At 46.8% G+C, this 15,279-nt stretch overlaps 2 long non-coding RNA genes across 2 annotated transcripts; one reads left to right on the forward strand and one right to left on the reverse strand.

Moving 5' to 3' along the window:
* Nucleotides 1-230: 230 nt before the first annotated feature.
* LOC140215550 (uncharacterized) lies at nt 231-4,902 on the forward strand. Its single transcript, XR_011892424.1, has 3 exons — nt 231-692; nt 1,535-1,646; nt 1,854-4,902. It is a non-coding gene; the product is annotated as an uncharacterized lncRNA (long non-coding RNA).
* A 6,057-nt stretch (nt 4,903-10,959) lies between these two features.
* Nucleotides 10,960-13,406, reverse strand: LOC126546070 (uncharacterized). The gene is made up of 2 exons (XR_007602507.3): nt 13,319-13,406; nt 10,960-11,096 (listed from the first exon to the last, which is right to left on the reverse strand). It is a non-coding gene; the product is annotated as an uncharacterized lncRNA (long non-coding RNA).
* Nucleotides 13,407-15,279: the final 1,873 nt, after the last annotated feature.

The raw sequence follows: 15,279 nt of genomic DNA on the forward strand, positions 1-15,279 counted from the left end.
GCGTGTTTCTTATGCATAAAAACAGAATTTATCCAAGACACCTACCGTGCTTTTTGTTCTTCATCCGTACTGCCATCAACACCAATCACCATTCGTCCATGCCAGGCCCCGCACACTCTCAAGTTCAACAAATGGCCACAGAGGGCGAAAAAATCGACCGCGCGCTGCTGCTAACAAAACCAGCATAGTAATATCACTTCGGGCTGCTTACGTTAGTTTGAACATTTTCCGCTGGAGGCGCCGTAATAAGCGCAATTTTTTTTTGCAAACTTTCTCCTACAATTACCGAAGCACGTTTATTACATGAAAAAGAGGGTGAAATTATCATTGCTAATTTGATATTGTATTCTTTGTAAGTAAGTTTATTGTTTCTTTGTCATTATAAACGCAAATAGCGTTCAGCATCATCGATCTTTCACGTGACCTCTGGCCTGGATTTAAAATTTTTACCGGTATTTTCGAGTGCATGGCGGCACGGATTCATTCGTTCGTGCGCTCAGGCTAGTTGCTTCTTTTTCGCTAAAACTAGTTTATTGCGCTTCGATGTCACGCGTTATTTAACCTGGGGTGAAGTGACGTGTTTGCAAGCGGACATGTAAGCCCGAAAGTTGGGTATCAGTCGTGAGCCATTCGGAACACGTCTGCATCGAAACGGGAGCTGGATTCTGGTGCGGCTGACAACGGCAATAACGGTGAGTCGTTTAACACCGCTGCTTGAATCGTTATATAATATTCGTCTCATTAACTTACAGGCGGAGACAAGTTAACGAACTAGATCCTGCACAGCATATGGCAGTCGGGATCCTCCGTTGCTGTTTCCTAAATAAACTGTTATTTGCGAGGCTGTCGTTATACACGCACAATCGGGAAAGAAAGAGCGATATCGGAACGCGCGCCTCATTTTTCATCTTATTGTAGCCGTGGCCATAGGTGACTGGGTAGCCTTAACAATATACATATATAACTTATTTTCGAGTCCGCCGGCAACTTTTTTCGTCCACAAAATCGAATAATCCTTTGGTAAAATGATGTGAAAGTACAGAATTTAATGTATTAAAACAGTTGCAAGCGTGATAATTCACTCATATTTCGTACTTGTTGGTTCCAAATGTTCTTGCTGTTCAGTTTGGTTTACCGTAGGGCATTTATTTTTGCAGTAGTGCAGCATTGCATCACGTTCGTGCAGAAAAATAATGCATCAGTTCTAATAGCTTCATGACTTTCATGTATTTGCTTGTGGAACCAGCAGTGTGATCTCTTCCAGTGTATAAATGAACGCACAAATGTTCTCATTTGTGATCTTAATAATACTTAAACTGTTTACATGCATTGTATAGTTAGGCAGGCATAAATTTATGGACAATAGCAATATTTATTTAACGTGCTGCTTAAGCGCCGTAGAACAGACAGGGTATATTTGCATGTGTTCTGTAGTCGCAAACCATTACAATATATATGTCACACCTTTTTGCATTTCATATTTGCAAAATTGTGCTTTTTTCAATTTCTGATTCAGTCAAAATTTCTGTTCCAGACATGCAGTAATGAGGATGGCACCAGTATAAAGCAACACACTCCACACACTAAACAGAAGCTGCTGCCTGCTACAACAAGGCCATTGTGTGGACATTGGCTGCTACTACAAGGTAAACAACATGTGGTTCAGAAATAAGTATGCCTGATATATGCTGTATTGTCTTGCTAGTCTTGAGATACATGTCATTTGTTTGCAGCAGAAATGAATGTTTGCTCATGTTTATGGTTCAGTATAATTGGTTCGAACATAAAAGAAAACACACATGAGTTTGGCTAATCTGTGCTGTATCTCATGTGTCACCGTTCTGCCCCAACAGAGTCCATGCCAAGCATACCTTGGTCATCACAGGAGCTCCTATCCACACCAACAGAAAGGGGCTGGAGCTGAATTTGCAAGGCTTTTACACCACGAACAAAGAAGCGCATGCAGAAGAATTTACATGAGATATCAAGTCTGCAGAGCACTGTGTCAAGACTGAAAAGAGCTTTAGCCACCATTCCACCAGCGCGGACAAATTGGCTGAGTCATCCAGGTAACTCAAAAAGGACTTTATGGAAATTCTTCGTCTTCAGATGCGCCTGCAACTTCTGATCAAGCACGGACGACGCTGGCCAAAAGAGTTCCATCAGTTTGCCCTTAATCAGCTTCCTGGCCATGTCAATTCCATTTGTGCCAAGTGTAATTTTTCTTCTATAAATGCAAGCTTTTTCATTGCCCATTCTCGTTAGAGATCATTCATCCTCATCCAAACATAAAGGTCAACCGATTCTTCGCTGATACTTAATACCAGTCACTGTCTAGTAGCATAACATATCTGTAGCAGTACCTTTTAGTGCATGTTGTCATGCACAATTCCTCTCCTGAAATAGCTGATGCAACATCGACATGTTTCTTGCATTAACCTACGCACTGTTTGCTATGCACCATTTTACTTTTCTTGATGTTTTTGGCCTTCAATGCTTGCAGAGCAGGGTGGCTTCTCTCTTGAATGCAAGCTTTCTCATTTTCCATATTCCTAGTCTCGTTGATGGTTGCTCTTCTTCCTCGATAGCCTGGGTCTTCACTGAATGATAGATTGCAGAATCTGGTTTTGCTGCCCCACTTGGTTGTGGTCGCCGTGTTACATTTCTCGGATGTGGGGGCCTGCTCAGTTACATTGGCGAGCAGTCTCTCGAGGTAAGCATTTGCTCCTGCAGTCCGCACAGCGACATGGACTCCCAGTGTACACACACCATAACTGGTGCTCCCCGTTCATTTTTTCCTGCTGCAGCCGTGGGCAAATTGTGCTTGTGGCCTACCTCGGCCATGATTTGCTCAAAACTGAGACCAGCATATGTGCTTACATGGTTCGAAGTGTATGAAGTTGATAGCCGTACGGGGGGAAATGCCTGCAAAAATGGCTGCCAAACGTGATGCCCACGAAAGCGACTTGTCCATATTGAGACAAAGTGGGACACCAAATGTGAGCCACACATTAGTGGCCCTCGACAGAAAAGAAACATGCAGGTTGGAAAGGAGTTAATGCTAAAATGTCGGATAGTCCATTTCGCTGTGTTGGTTGCGGCAGCAGATGCCTGCGTCACCTGATTGCTTCGCAATGGAAGTTGCTCATCTTCAACGGCTACTGTCGTTTCAAACAGGTGCGACGCTCTGTCCAATCTGTTTGTACTGCTGTTTGTCGCTCGTTACCAGACCACCACATGTGACGAAGGCAAGCATTATGCCTGTAAGTAGGCGGCTGAATGTATCCTAAGAGACCCGTGTATGTGAATGCTCACTGTTGCCATATGGTTTGTAGCCAATGTATAATGTATTCTCTGAACACTATGTTGTGAATGATTGCCGTTTATTTTTACTGTTATCTCACTTGGTTACGGTCGCCGTATTATGCTTATCGGATGTGGGGGCCTGGTCAGTTGCATTGGAAAACAGTCTCTCGAGGTAAGCATTTGCTCCTGCAGTCCGCACAGCGACATAGACTCCCAATTTACACACCATGATTCGTGCTCCCCGTTCAGCCTTTCCTGCTGCAGCCATGTGCAAATTGTGCCTGCGGCCTTTCTCAGTCGCAATTAAGCACGAACGGAGACAAGCATACGTGCTTACATGGTCCAACGTGTTTGAAGTTCATAGCCACATGGTTGGAAAGGCCCGCATAAATGGCTGCCGAAGGTGATGCCCACGAAAGCAACTTGTCCATATTGAGACAAAGTGGGACGCCAAATGTGAGCCACACATTAGTGGCCCTTGACAGAAAAGAAACATGCAGGTTGGAAAGGAGTTAACGCTAAAATGCCGGATAGTCCATTTCGCTGTGTTGGTTGTGGCAGCAGATGCCTGCATCACCTGATTTCTTCGCAATGGAAGTTGCTCATCTTCAACGGCAACTGTCGGTCCAAACAGGTGCGACGCTCTGTCCAATCTGTTTGCACTGCTGTTTGTCGCTCGTTACCAGACCACCACATGCGACGAAGGCAAGCATTATGCCTGTAAGTAGGCGGCTGAATGTATCCTAAGAGACCCGTGTATGTGAATGCTCACTGTTGCCATATGGTTTGTAGCCAATGTATAACGTATTCTCTGAACACTATGTGGTGAATGATTGCCGTTTATTTTTGCTGTTATCTCACTTGGTTACGGTCGCCGTGTTATGCTTATCGGATGTGGCGGCCTGGTCAGTTGCACTGGAAAGCAGTTTCTCGAAGTAAGCATTTGCTCCTGCAATCTGCACAGCGACATAGACTCCCAATTTACACACCGTGATTCGTGCTCCCCGTTCACGTTCAGCCTTTCCTGCTGCAGCCATGGGCAAATTGTGCCTGTTGCCTTTCTCGGCCGCGATTAAGCACGAACGGAGACCGGCATACGTGCTTACATGGTCCGACGTGTGTGAAGTTGGGTGCAAAGGCCCGCAAAAATGGCTGATGAAGGTGATGCCCACTAAAGCGACTTGTCCATATTGAGACAATGTGGGACACCAAGTGCGAGCCACACATTAGCGGCCTCCGAAAGAAAAGTAACGTGCAGGTTGGAAAGGAGTTAAGGCTAAAATGCCGGGTAGTCCATGTCGCTGTGTTGGCTGCGGCAGCAGATGCCTGGTTCACCCGATTGTTTCGCAGTGCAAGTTGCTCATCTTTAACGGCGACTGCCGCTGCAAACAGGCGGGACACTGACCAATCTGCATGAGCCGCTGGTTGTCGCTCGTTACTAGACCGCCATGTGTGACGACGACGGTGAGCCGTTTACGAGCTCGCGTCAAAGATTCCAGTGTATCTCGACATACAAATTTTATTTCTGCTATTGCACGAGAATGTACAGTACATACACTGCTTGTCTTCTGCCAATAAAGTCGCACGTTCTGTTCACTCACTTGTGGCTTGTTTGTATGGGCGTCAGTAGAGGCTCTTTGGTCTCCTGGCAATTAGAACGCACCGGCTACGCGGCAGCCGAGGCGAGTACGGCGCGTACGAGCGGATACAAGCGTACACGACCGGCAGAAAGCGGCCATATTAAATGATGCTCTAAAAAAAAATGCGCATTTCCGCTTCCTGTTTTAGCAGCGTCATCTGGCGTCCACCTAGGTAAGTTCCATGCGCTGCCGCTGCTTATTTTCGAACCACTGCGGAAGGTACAGTTTCCCTTCTCTAAAGTTATTCTTTATTCTATGTCCATGCCTCCGTGGTCCATTCGTCCACCATTCGTCGTTATTGGTTTGGTTATTCAGCTCTCTTTATTCTTCTAGAGATTCCCAGTGGTCTTTATTATAGTTAATTTTTTTTCCTCGCTTTTACACTGTTAAATAACAGTAGGACAAGAGAATTCATGGGACGGCCGGCTAGAAAAGCCAAGGAGGAAGGCGGGGACCTTGTCCAGTGTGAGAGGTGTGAACGATGGTGTTATTTGGATGAAACGACATTCAACACCGTGGCGGAGGCGGAAGGGAACGGCTTCGTGTGCAGGCTGTGTAAAGTGATTGAGAATTTGGAGAAGCAGCTAAAGAGTGAAATGGCGAGGACAAAGGAGGAACTCGAGAAAGAAAAAAACGAAACGCGCAGAGTTTGAGGAAAGGGTCGAGAGGGAGTGGGCCTCAAGAATGGAGGCTGTAGAGCGGAAATGGCGTGAGGAGCGAGAGAAAGGGAAGCAATTGGAAAAACAATTGAAAGAGATGAGAGAGAGAGAAGCTGAGAGGGAGGCACAGCAGGAATTGAAGGAAAAGGAAGCGGGAGAATCACCCAGTGGAGCAGAATGGGGGGCGGACACGTTAACGTGGCGACCGCGGGAGACACAGGTACAGAGGGATGAGACGACAGGAGGCAGAGAAGGCGAGGAGGCAGGGAAGACCCAGCCGACAGAGACAGGAGGAAGGCAAGATTTGCTTGAAGACAGAAAGGTCTGGGTCGTTGGAAGCTCCAACGTATCGCGAATGCAATCAGCACTCCTCAGAACAGTGCAGTATGACAGACGGGTGAAGGTCGAATGCATGCCGGGGACTCGTTTCGAAGCTGTGGCGGAGAGAGCCAAAAACAAACTGAATGAAAAGAGAGGGGAAAAACCTGGTAATTTTGCACGCTGGGGTGAACGAGGTCCTGCAGAATAGGGGGCGAATGCTGGACAGACAGATTCAAGAAGGAGTGGCAAAATTAAGCGCGACCTCTGAGGCGGTGCACATTGCCCTGTGTACTCTCCCAGAGGTCGGGGGACAGGGCCTTTTCATTGAAGAAGAGGTAGTGGCGGCCAATGTAATGATTAGGGAGTTGGGGCGAGTCTCAGGTGTGATGTGGTGGAGGTGAACAGAATGATCGGGGGGGAAACTTCCCCCCTTTCGGCCCGGATGGCATTCACTACACTACATCTGCGGGATGGCACGTAGGAACGAGGGTGGGTCGTAGGGCTCAGGCTTTTTTGCAGGCACGCAGGGCAACCCTGCAGGCCAAAACATAAAAGATAAAGGACAGGGGAGGGGGGCAGGACGGGAGCATGGAGGAGGATGAGGAAGGCAGTAAATGTGGGGTTCATCAACATGCAGGGGGGAAGAAATCACATTAAGTGGGACGAAATAGAAGAACAATTACAAACGGAAAATTTTCAGGTATATGGAGTTGCTGAAACCCATTTAAGAGATGAGGAAGAGCCACCATTCATTGCAGGATACACCTGGGTAGGGTGCAACAGAAAAAGGAAAGAACGCAGAGGAGGAGGCCTTGCGGCGCTAGTGAAGGGACAGGCTGGGAAAGGGTAAGGGAGAGCTGCAGTGAACACATGTGGCTCAAGGGCACCGTAGGGAATGTTGAGACAATCCTGGGAGTTGTGTATCTGAAAACGGGGAATGAGTCAAAAGAGGAGAATGCAAAACATTTCAAATGTATGGCCAAGGACATCAGGGAGTTAGCTATGAAACGGGAGATAATCATCCTAGGGGACATGAATGCACATTTGGAATACTTTGACGGGGCGACAGATGCAACAGGGCAGATGTTAGATCTTTGTGAGGCTCATGATTTTGTAATAGTTAATACTGAAATTAAATGCGACGGGAAGATAACATGGGAAAGAAATAACACCCACTCAACAATCGACTACTGCTTAATGTCCCACAAGCTGTATGAACGGTTGGGATGTATGGAAATTGATGAGGAAGGTACAAAAAGCCTGGGGAGTGATCACAAACGAATCAAAATCAGTTTTGGAAGGACAGTACTACTGGTAGAAACTAAAGAGAGGAAAGGTATGAGCAAATTGAATGACGAGCAGCTACAAGAAGTAGCGAAAAACATTGAAAGCATGGTATCCAAGCAACCGCAAAGGGCATGGACATACGACGAGTTAATAGGTATTTTTAAACGAGAGCTAGAGAAGGGACAGATTAGGAAACTAGGAAGTAAGCAGGGAAAAAATAAACTGAAAAGCTGGTGGGACCGAGAAGTTAAGGAGGCCATAGAGCAACGCAAAGATGCGTGCAGAAAACACAGAGCAGCAAAGAAAAGGGGAGCCACACCAGAAGAGGTGGAGACAAAGTGGGAGGATTACCTTGCAATGAAAAGAGAAGCATTGGCATTAATTCAAGCCAAGATAGCAAAAGTTGGGGTACAGTGGTTGTTAGAGATACGAAAAAAAGACAGAAATGCCTCTAAGAAATTTTGGGAACACATAAGGCAACAGAGTAAGAAGACCGAGGTGGCTCAGCACTCACTGACCACACCAGAAGGAACAAAGTTAGAGGGAGAGGAAGCTCAGGAATATATTAGGTTAACAATAGAGGCAGCATTTACAGAGCCAGTGGGTAGCGAAATGGAGAACAATGGCAACAGCAGGACAGAATTAGAGGAGGAGAACAGAGGGATGACAAGTAAGGAATAGGACAGAATTGAACACAAGGTCCCCGTGGGAACATCGACAGGACCTGATGCCATACCTATGAAATTGATAAGCATATTAGGCCAGAAAAGTAAATTTAAATTACGACAACTTATTGAACAAATAGTAGTAGGGGGAGATGTTCCACAGGACTGGAAATCAAGCAGAATGATATTAGTTTACAAAGGTAAGGGAAGCAAGGACAACATTAAATCCTACAGGCCAATAACTGTCACATCAGTCATATATAGAGTAGCAATGCAGATGGTGAAAATGAGAATGGAGGAATGGGCAGAACATGAAGAGATCTTGGGAGAACTGCAGAATGGATTTCGAAGGAACAGAAGGCTAGATGATAATTTATTTTTTATAACACGGTTCATAGAGATAGCGGCAGCCAGGCAGAAACCGCTATGGATAGCTTTTTTAGACATTAGAGGAGCCTATGATAGTGTAAACCAAGAAAAGTTATGGAGCCAGTTGAGGGAATATGGTCTAGATAGAAAGGTGATTGGGTTCCTACAACAAGTTTATACAGATAATGAGGTAGAGATAACATGGGAGGGGGAAACTACAAAGCCAGCTAAAATAAGGAGAGGTCTCAGGCAGGGCTGTCCATTGTCGCCCCTGCTTTTTATGATTTACATGAGCCAAATGGAAAAGAGACTAGAACAGAGCACAATAGGAACCGACATAAGCTATATGCTGGAAGGGCAGAAGGTAGCTCAAGTACTAGCCGGACTGATGTATGCAGATGACATTGTACTGCTTGCTGACACCCGAGTAGGGCTACAGGAACTAATGAGCATATGTGGAGAGGAGGGAGAAAAATTGGGACTGCAATTCAGTAGACAGAAGTCTGGGATAATAGTATACAATGAAGAAAGGAGGGGACCATTGGAAATACAAAGCACTAAGATAGATCATGTTGAAAAATACAAGTATTTGGACATATGGCTAAAAGAGGGCAAAAAGTACTTGGAAGAACATAAAAAAAAATATCATTGAAAAAGTGAAAAGGAACTCGGCTGCAATGAAACACAAGGCACTATGGAACTACAATAGGTATGAGGTGGTTAGGGGCTTATGGAAAGGGGTTATGGTACCTGGCCTCACATTCGGAAATTCAGTACTGTGCATGAAATCGGAAGTTCAGGCATGCATGGAAACAAGACAGAGAAGTGTAGGCAGGTTGGCCTTAGGAGCGCACGGAACACCCCTATTGAGGGAGTGCAGGGGGACATGGGATGGACGTCATTCGAAGGTAGAGAGGCAATAAGTAAGCTAAAATATGAACAGAGACTTGCAGCACTGGAGGAAAAAAGGTGGGCAGGAAAAGTGTACAAATATCTATACATGAAAAGTTTGAACACAAAGTGGACACTCAGAACGAGGAAGCTGAGGAATAGATACCTACAGCCGAGGGAGGGGGTCCAACGTGGTTCTAGTGTGGGAAAGGAGGTGAAGGAGACGGAAAGAAAAATGTGGGAAGAAAGAATGCTCGGAAAGCCAGCGCTATCTATGTATAGGTCACAAAAACAGAAGATTAAGAGAGAGCTCTTATTTAATAACTCGCCATCGGCCAAACCATGCTGAATACGCCGGTTCTCGTCCGATCCCCGAAGCTAAGCAGCACTGGGCTCGGTCAGTACTTGGGAGGGAGATTTAATAACTCGCGGGGCAGCTCACTATTATTCGAAGCTAGGACGGGGGTTTTGAGAACGAAAACATACAGGGCTAAATTTGAAGACGTGGACCTTTTGTGCACAGCTTGTGGAGCCAAAATGGAGACCACAGAGCATATAGTGCTGAGATGCACAGACCTTCGCCCGACTCTGGCAGAGGGAAGATATGGAAGGAGCATTAGGTTTTTCTGGGGAACGAGGGCAAATAGACGAGAAAAGAGTGGCAGTAACGAAGGGGAGGCTAGAGGATTGGTGGAGGAAGTCAAGGGAGAGATAATACCATAAATCGGGGAGATAATGTTTTCTATACTTTTTTAGATATTTATTTTGGGGGGAGGAGGGGAGGGAAAACTAGTTTAAGGAGAAGGGGATATAAAGAAAGGAAAAAAAAATTGGAGGGGGAGCAAAAGGCTAGGTGGCGCCAGCCGCCGCCCGTTACAAAGGGTGTAGCCGCCATCCATCCATCCGTCCATCGAGAAAAAATCACCGCTTCGTGTACCAGCGGGAAGGTTTCGTGAACGTCGGCTGCGGCGGTGTTTTCATGTGTGAGACAGGTGAGTCACGTTTTCAAGCGAAGCCTGGAGTAACTCACTTGTGAGGGCGACGAGGTTCGCTAAAAAAAACCAGTTTGCGGCTCTATATGAGGCGGCTAGACGGGAACAATGCGAAAAGCATGCCCCCTCAAGAAACGCGTAGCGAGAGGGCTGTACCATGTACAGCTGCAACGGAAAAAGAATGGCACAAGTGAATCATGACCGGAGCGAAAAAATTGCGACACGCGGCGCTATTGTTGCCGAACGCGCTGATAGCGAGATTGCCAGGCATATTCCATTTCCAAAGCGGGGGTGGCCGGCAGAAAGCAGCCCATCCCGACGTTGCCCCATCGGATATTCAACATCTTAAAAACACGCTTGTGCATTTCTTATCGGCCGAACCATGCGCCGATGTAGCTGCGCACATAATTTCGTTTTTTTTGTTTTTTTTTTTTGCGCTGGCGTTGCGAGCGACGGCATCTTCATCGCAGCTTTCCTTTAAAAGATTTGCTAGGCGATGCACCATAGAGAAAGGAATACAACAAGAGCGGACACTCCCATAGAGCCCAGCGGCCGAATTGACTGCAGCGCACCAAGCCGTGGGTGTTAAAAACCTGAAGCACACTTCCGGTTTCGGTTTTGTGCGCGCGCGTTTTGAATACTAGCTGGTGCGCGTCACGCCGGCTCCGCTCTTTCTTTTTCTTTTCCTTTTGCAGCAAATGTTTATTTACTTTTATTTTTTAAATATTTATTTGCAAATCATTTTATTAAGTAAAACTTATTGCGAACGATCTTCACAAGCCTCCATTGAATATGTGCCACGTGCAATTTCATAAAGACGCAAGACACCTTGTGAAATAAGGAAAAATTAATGTTTATTTTATTCTATGTAAATGCTCGTCGCGGGCTTTTTGTGCATTCATCCAACGTTGTGGCACCAGGTAAGCAGCAGTAGTTTCCGCAGGAAGCTCCACCAGACGACGTGAGCTGAAAAAATTACAAGCGTTATTTTGGTATTAACATGTAAGAATGCCTGTAGAGGCGAAGCGTGCGAAAGCGGTGAGTGGGCGGCATTACAAACAAAAGCAGTTCGTATTTACACACACGGCGTAGAAAATACCCGACTCATCCCAAGCCATACCACAAACACATTCTAATTCCAAGCATTCCCCTCTTCCCAATACTTATTTCCTGCACTTTAATAGCACGAATGCGCGGGCAACGGGGCGTTTCGCGAACTTGGCTAAACCGACGCGATAGTACGCTACGAATACACAGAGGTGGCCACAACACAGGCTCTCAACCAGAGCATGCTGGACGCTCGCAGAATTCCTTCTACTCGCACTCAAGACAAAATGCGTGGGTGCCGTTCAGAAGACAGAATTTTCGAGTTACTAGTTCCTGGCGTTTGAGCTCCTTGGCTTATCTCTTGTGCGTTCTGCAGGCGCAAACAACGCACTCCCGTGTTATCACTCTTGACGATTGCTCGTCGCGTTTTCGACAAGCGTGGGTACCGAAAGAAGGCTTAAATTGCTGCGAGGACATAAAAATTGCCACAAACTTGTCGGAGTAAGATTCAGTACGCGCCAAACTAACTTTGTCACCACGGCCGAGCTGCTTTTCGCTGCGTCACAACAGGCGCGGCGAGCGGGCCTCATAACATAAAAGTACCGAAAATAATTTTCAACAATGTTGGGCGTCAGAGAAAGAAAAGCGCCATGAACTTGTCAGTGCATTAAAGCGCGAAACCGCGCACCACGGCAGAGCTGATTTTCGCAAACCGGGTCACAGCGCCAGGCGCGACTACTGCGCTCGAAAAGTAGCCCAAAAAGTAATGAAATTAGTTTCAATAATGTTGGCAGTCAGAGAAAGCGCCAAAACTTGTCGCAGTAAAATTCAGTACACGCAAAACTGCGTCACAGCACCCTGTGTGACTAGCGTGCCCAAAAACTACCGAAATTAGTTAAAATAATATTGGGGCTTATAGGAAGCGTCGCAAACATCTCCCAGTACGATTCATTAATTCAAATTAACTGCTCCACGACGACCACGCTGTTTTTCGTTAACTGCGTCACAAGTCTAGCCTAGGTGCCGGGCATCAAGTATAAACCCCATGCAAGCGATCTTACACGCGACAGCGACAAGCGACGCGATGGAGATGGCTGTCGCGTTCGCTCGTCGCCTACAAGTTGCACCCCATGCGAGCGACGACTTCGAGCGACGTCTCCCCAGTGTTGCCGGTATGAGGGCAGCAATATAGGCGCCGAAACTAGCGTGACGCGTGCTTTATTAACTTAAGTTGATGTATTTTACTGTAAAAAGCAGCATAACTATTCCTGAAAGTCTTGCAGTAGGTTCTTATCCTCGCACGTATAAAAATTCAATCGTTTGCTCGTTCCGTGCGACAATCGGAAGTACTGGAGTTATGCACATCCAGTTCCGGCTTTGCGCTATTGGCTAGTCGCTCATAGCACTTCCGGGCGACGAGCGACGAATTCTATGTTGAATTCCAATGGCGGAGTCGGAGCAGCCGACGGACTCCGCGAGCGAGCACTCGACTCTGGCGCAGAGCAACGCCTCCAGATCCGCGAATGGAACACAACCTGCGCCGCCGGAGCAAGGCGGAAGCAGAAGTTCTATCACCGAGTTACCCAGGATACCTTGCGTGTTGTCATTTCCTTCCGCTGTTTGCTCCCAGCACCGCCGCACCGGTCACTTGTCTCTTCAGCACCGTTCACCTGTTGTTTTTTTTAAAGTGCGGAATGGATATCTCGCCAAGCGTGCAGCAGCTTTAGCTTCCTCGCGAGTCGTGACCGGTGGCGCCTCCTAGCAGACAAACGTGGTAAAGGAAATACGTCACGCAGAGTTCCGGTCCACTCCGCCGATTTTGGCGGAGCAGCTTTTTCTGCTCCACGGAGTGACTCCCGCTCTAAATCCCCTCCGACTCTCTCATTGGAACACTTCACTCCCGCCCTCACTCTGCCATTGGAACAAACTTGCTCCGAAACGAGCAGAAAAACTTGCGCCGACTCCGCCATTGGAATTCAACACTAGATTTGCAAAACCGAGCGATCTGTTCAAGCGACGGCCCGATCCGTCGCGCGAACCCGTCGCTCGTCGCTGTCGCGCACAAGATCGCGCTAATGGGGTTTAGCCTTCAAGCCTAATTGCTTGAAGTGCGTCGCAGACTGTCGAACAAAGTTTCTCACCTTGCCGTAGTCCAATAGTGCAGTGCTGCCATGTCGAAGTTCCGAAAGAACGCAATAATTCGCCGAGAGGCCACCAAACCAGGTTAAATCCCAAAATAGGAAAACAGGCAGACAGACGGGTGCCCGAACAGTCCAACGCTCGGATGCGCGGCCGGTCTCTCTCGCTTCGGCGGTGTGTCTGACGATAGACGCAAACATCTGGCTCGTCATTCGCCGGTTCGCCTGTCGCTAGGCAACGGAAGTAAGCCGCAAAGTTTAATTTAATTTATACGCAGATATGTTTAATTTTTCCGGGAAGGAATAAAAAAATAAAACAATTTCTGTTAATCTCATTTCACATTCTTCTTTTTTTTTCGATGCTCGCGCCCCCAATTTGTCGGTGTTAATACTATAGCGTGACGTGTTTCCTGTTTCCAATTTTCGCCGAGTGTCCGCTCTTGTTCAATCCCTTTCTCTATGGATGCACTGTCAAAAGTAGCGTGTGGAAGTGCCTACGTCACACGACAGCAAGACTTTAAAAGCAGGTGCAGTTCGCATGAAATTTGCCAGAACGACTTTAGGATGCCGCGAATCGACAAGGAAACAAGGGTCCAAACTTTAACCCTTGTTCAAGCTGGGCGGACAAGGAGGAGAGTTGCTGCGGAGGTTGGGTGCTCGCTTGGAAGCGTTACGCGGATTGTTCGAGCTTTCCTCCAAGAGGCAAGGATTGAAGACGCGGCTCGAGATGGGCGCCCAAGACGGACCAGCGAAGAAGAAGACAGATTGATTGTCGCCGCTGCCTGTTGCGACCCTTTTATAACAGCCAAGGAGATACGGCAGGAGCTCGGCCTTCAGATATCGCTTACTACTATAAGGGAACGCCTTCGTTCAGTGGGGCTCCGCAGTAGAATGTCTTGCCAGAGGCCACTTTTGACGCGACAAAACAAGACGCTGAGATTGGAGTTTGCCACAAGAGATCTTTTCTGGACGACTGAAGAATGGATGAATGTAGTGTTCACCGACGAATCTACCTTCAGCAGCAAGTGGGACCAACAGCGCCGTGTCTGGCGGCCAGACTGTGCCCGGTAGGTCATGTGCTTCCGTGTATAAAAGGACAGGGAAGCAGCGCTTGCCTACGTGTTCTTTCGTCTCACATATGTTAAGAACAAAATGGCCGAATGTTTATGGCAGCTGCTGCGGTGGTCTTTTCATTTTATTGCATTTCTCTACGCCTGGCATATTTTAAAACCTGTTGCTAAGGAGTTTACTTTTCATTTAAATCCTACTACGCGAATTTCTGAAAAAAACTGTTGAGCTTCTGCGTAACAAGCAACACGTGAGCTTTGTTTTTTGTTACAGGTTTGAACCCGAGTATACGCAACACGTCGCTGCTAGCGGCCGACGATCCGTCAATGTGTCAATACCAAGGGCTTGGGCCGCTCATCCGGATAGATGGAGCTCTGACAGCATCAGCCTATGCAGACACACTCGAAAGGAACTTAATTCCTTTCATCCTGGATGGCCCGTTTCCGGATGGATGCTTCATTTTTCAGCATGACAGGAGCCCCATCCACACAAGCAGGTATAATTACTTGCAACCTATATGCACTTCGCACAAAAGAACTGGCAAACTTTTTGCTCACAATTTGTAAATGGATGCTATGAATTGATATTAGTGCATTGAAATGGAGGACTAAGAGTCTGTTTTTTTTTTATATAATATTCTCAGTTGAGGCCTATATGATGTGGGCATTCTACCGGTGCCTTTTGGGGCTAATGAACATGTGACTGTTGTCATTTAACTTTTATCTTTATCCACTTACAACGTTATTTTCTGGCTGATCCTTCAGAAAAGTTGTCACTATAATTTTTTTCTGTTCATAAAATGTCGAGCCCTAAGGCTGTTATTTTTTCCGAACGAGTGGTTTCGTTCGGTATTTAAGAGTAATGCACCGCGGTGCTTATGCACAACAGCGTTAGCT

This window comes from Dermacentor andersoni, chromosome 1, assembly GCF_023375885.2.
Source record: "Dermacentor andersoni chromosome 1, qqDerAnde1_hic_scaffold, whole genome shotgun sequence".
Classification (NCBI taxonomy): Eukaryota; Metazoa; Arthropoda; class Arachnida; order Ixodida; family Ixodidae; genus Dermacentor; species Dermacentor andersoni.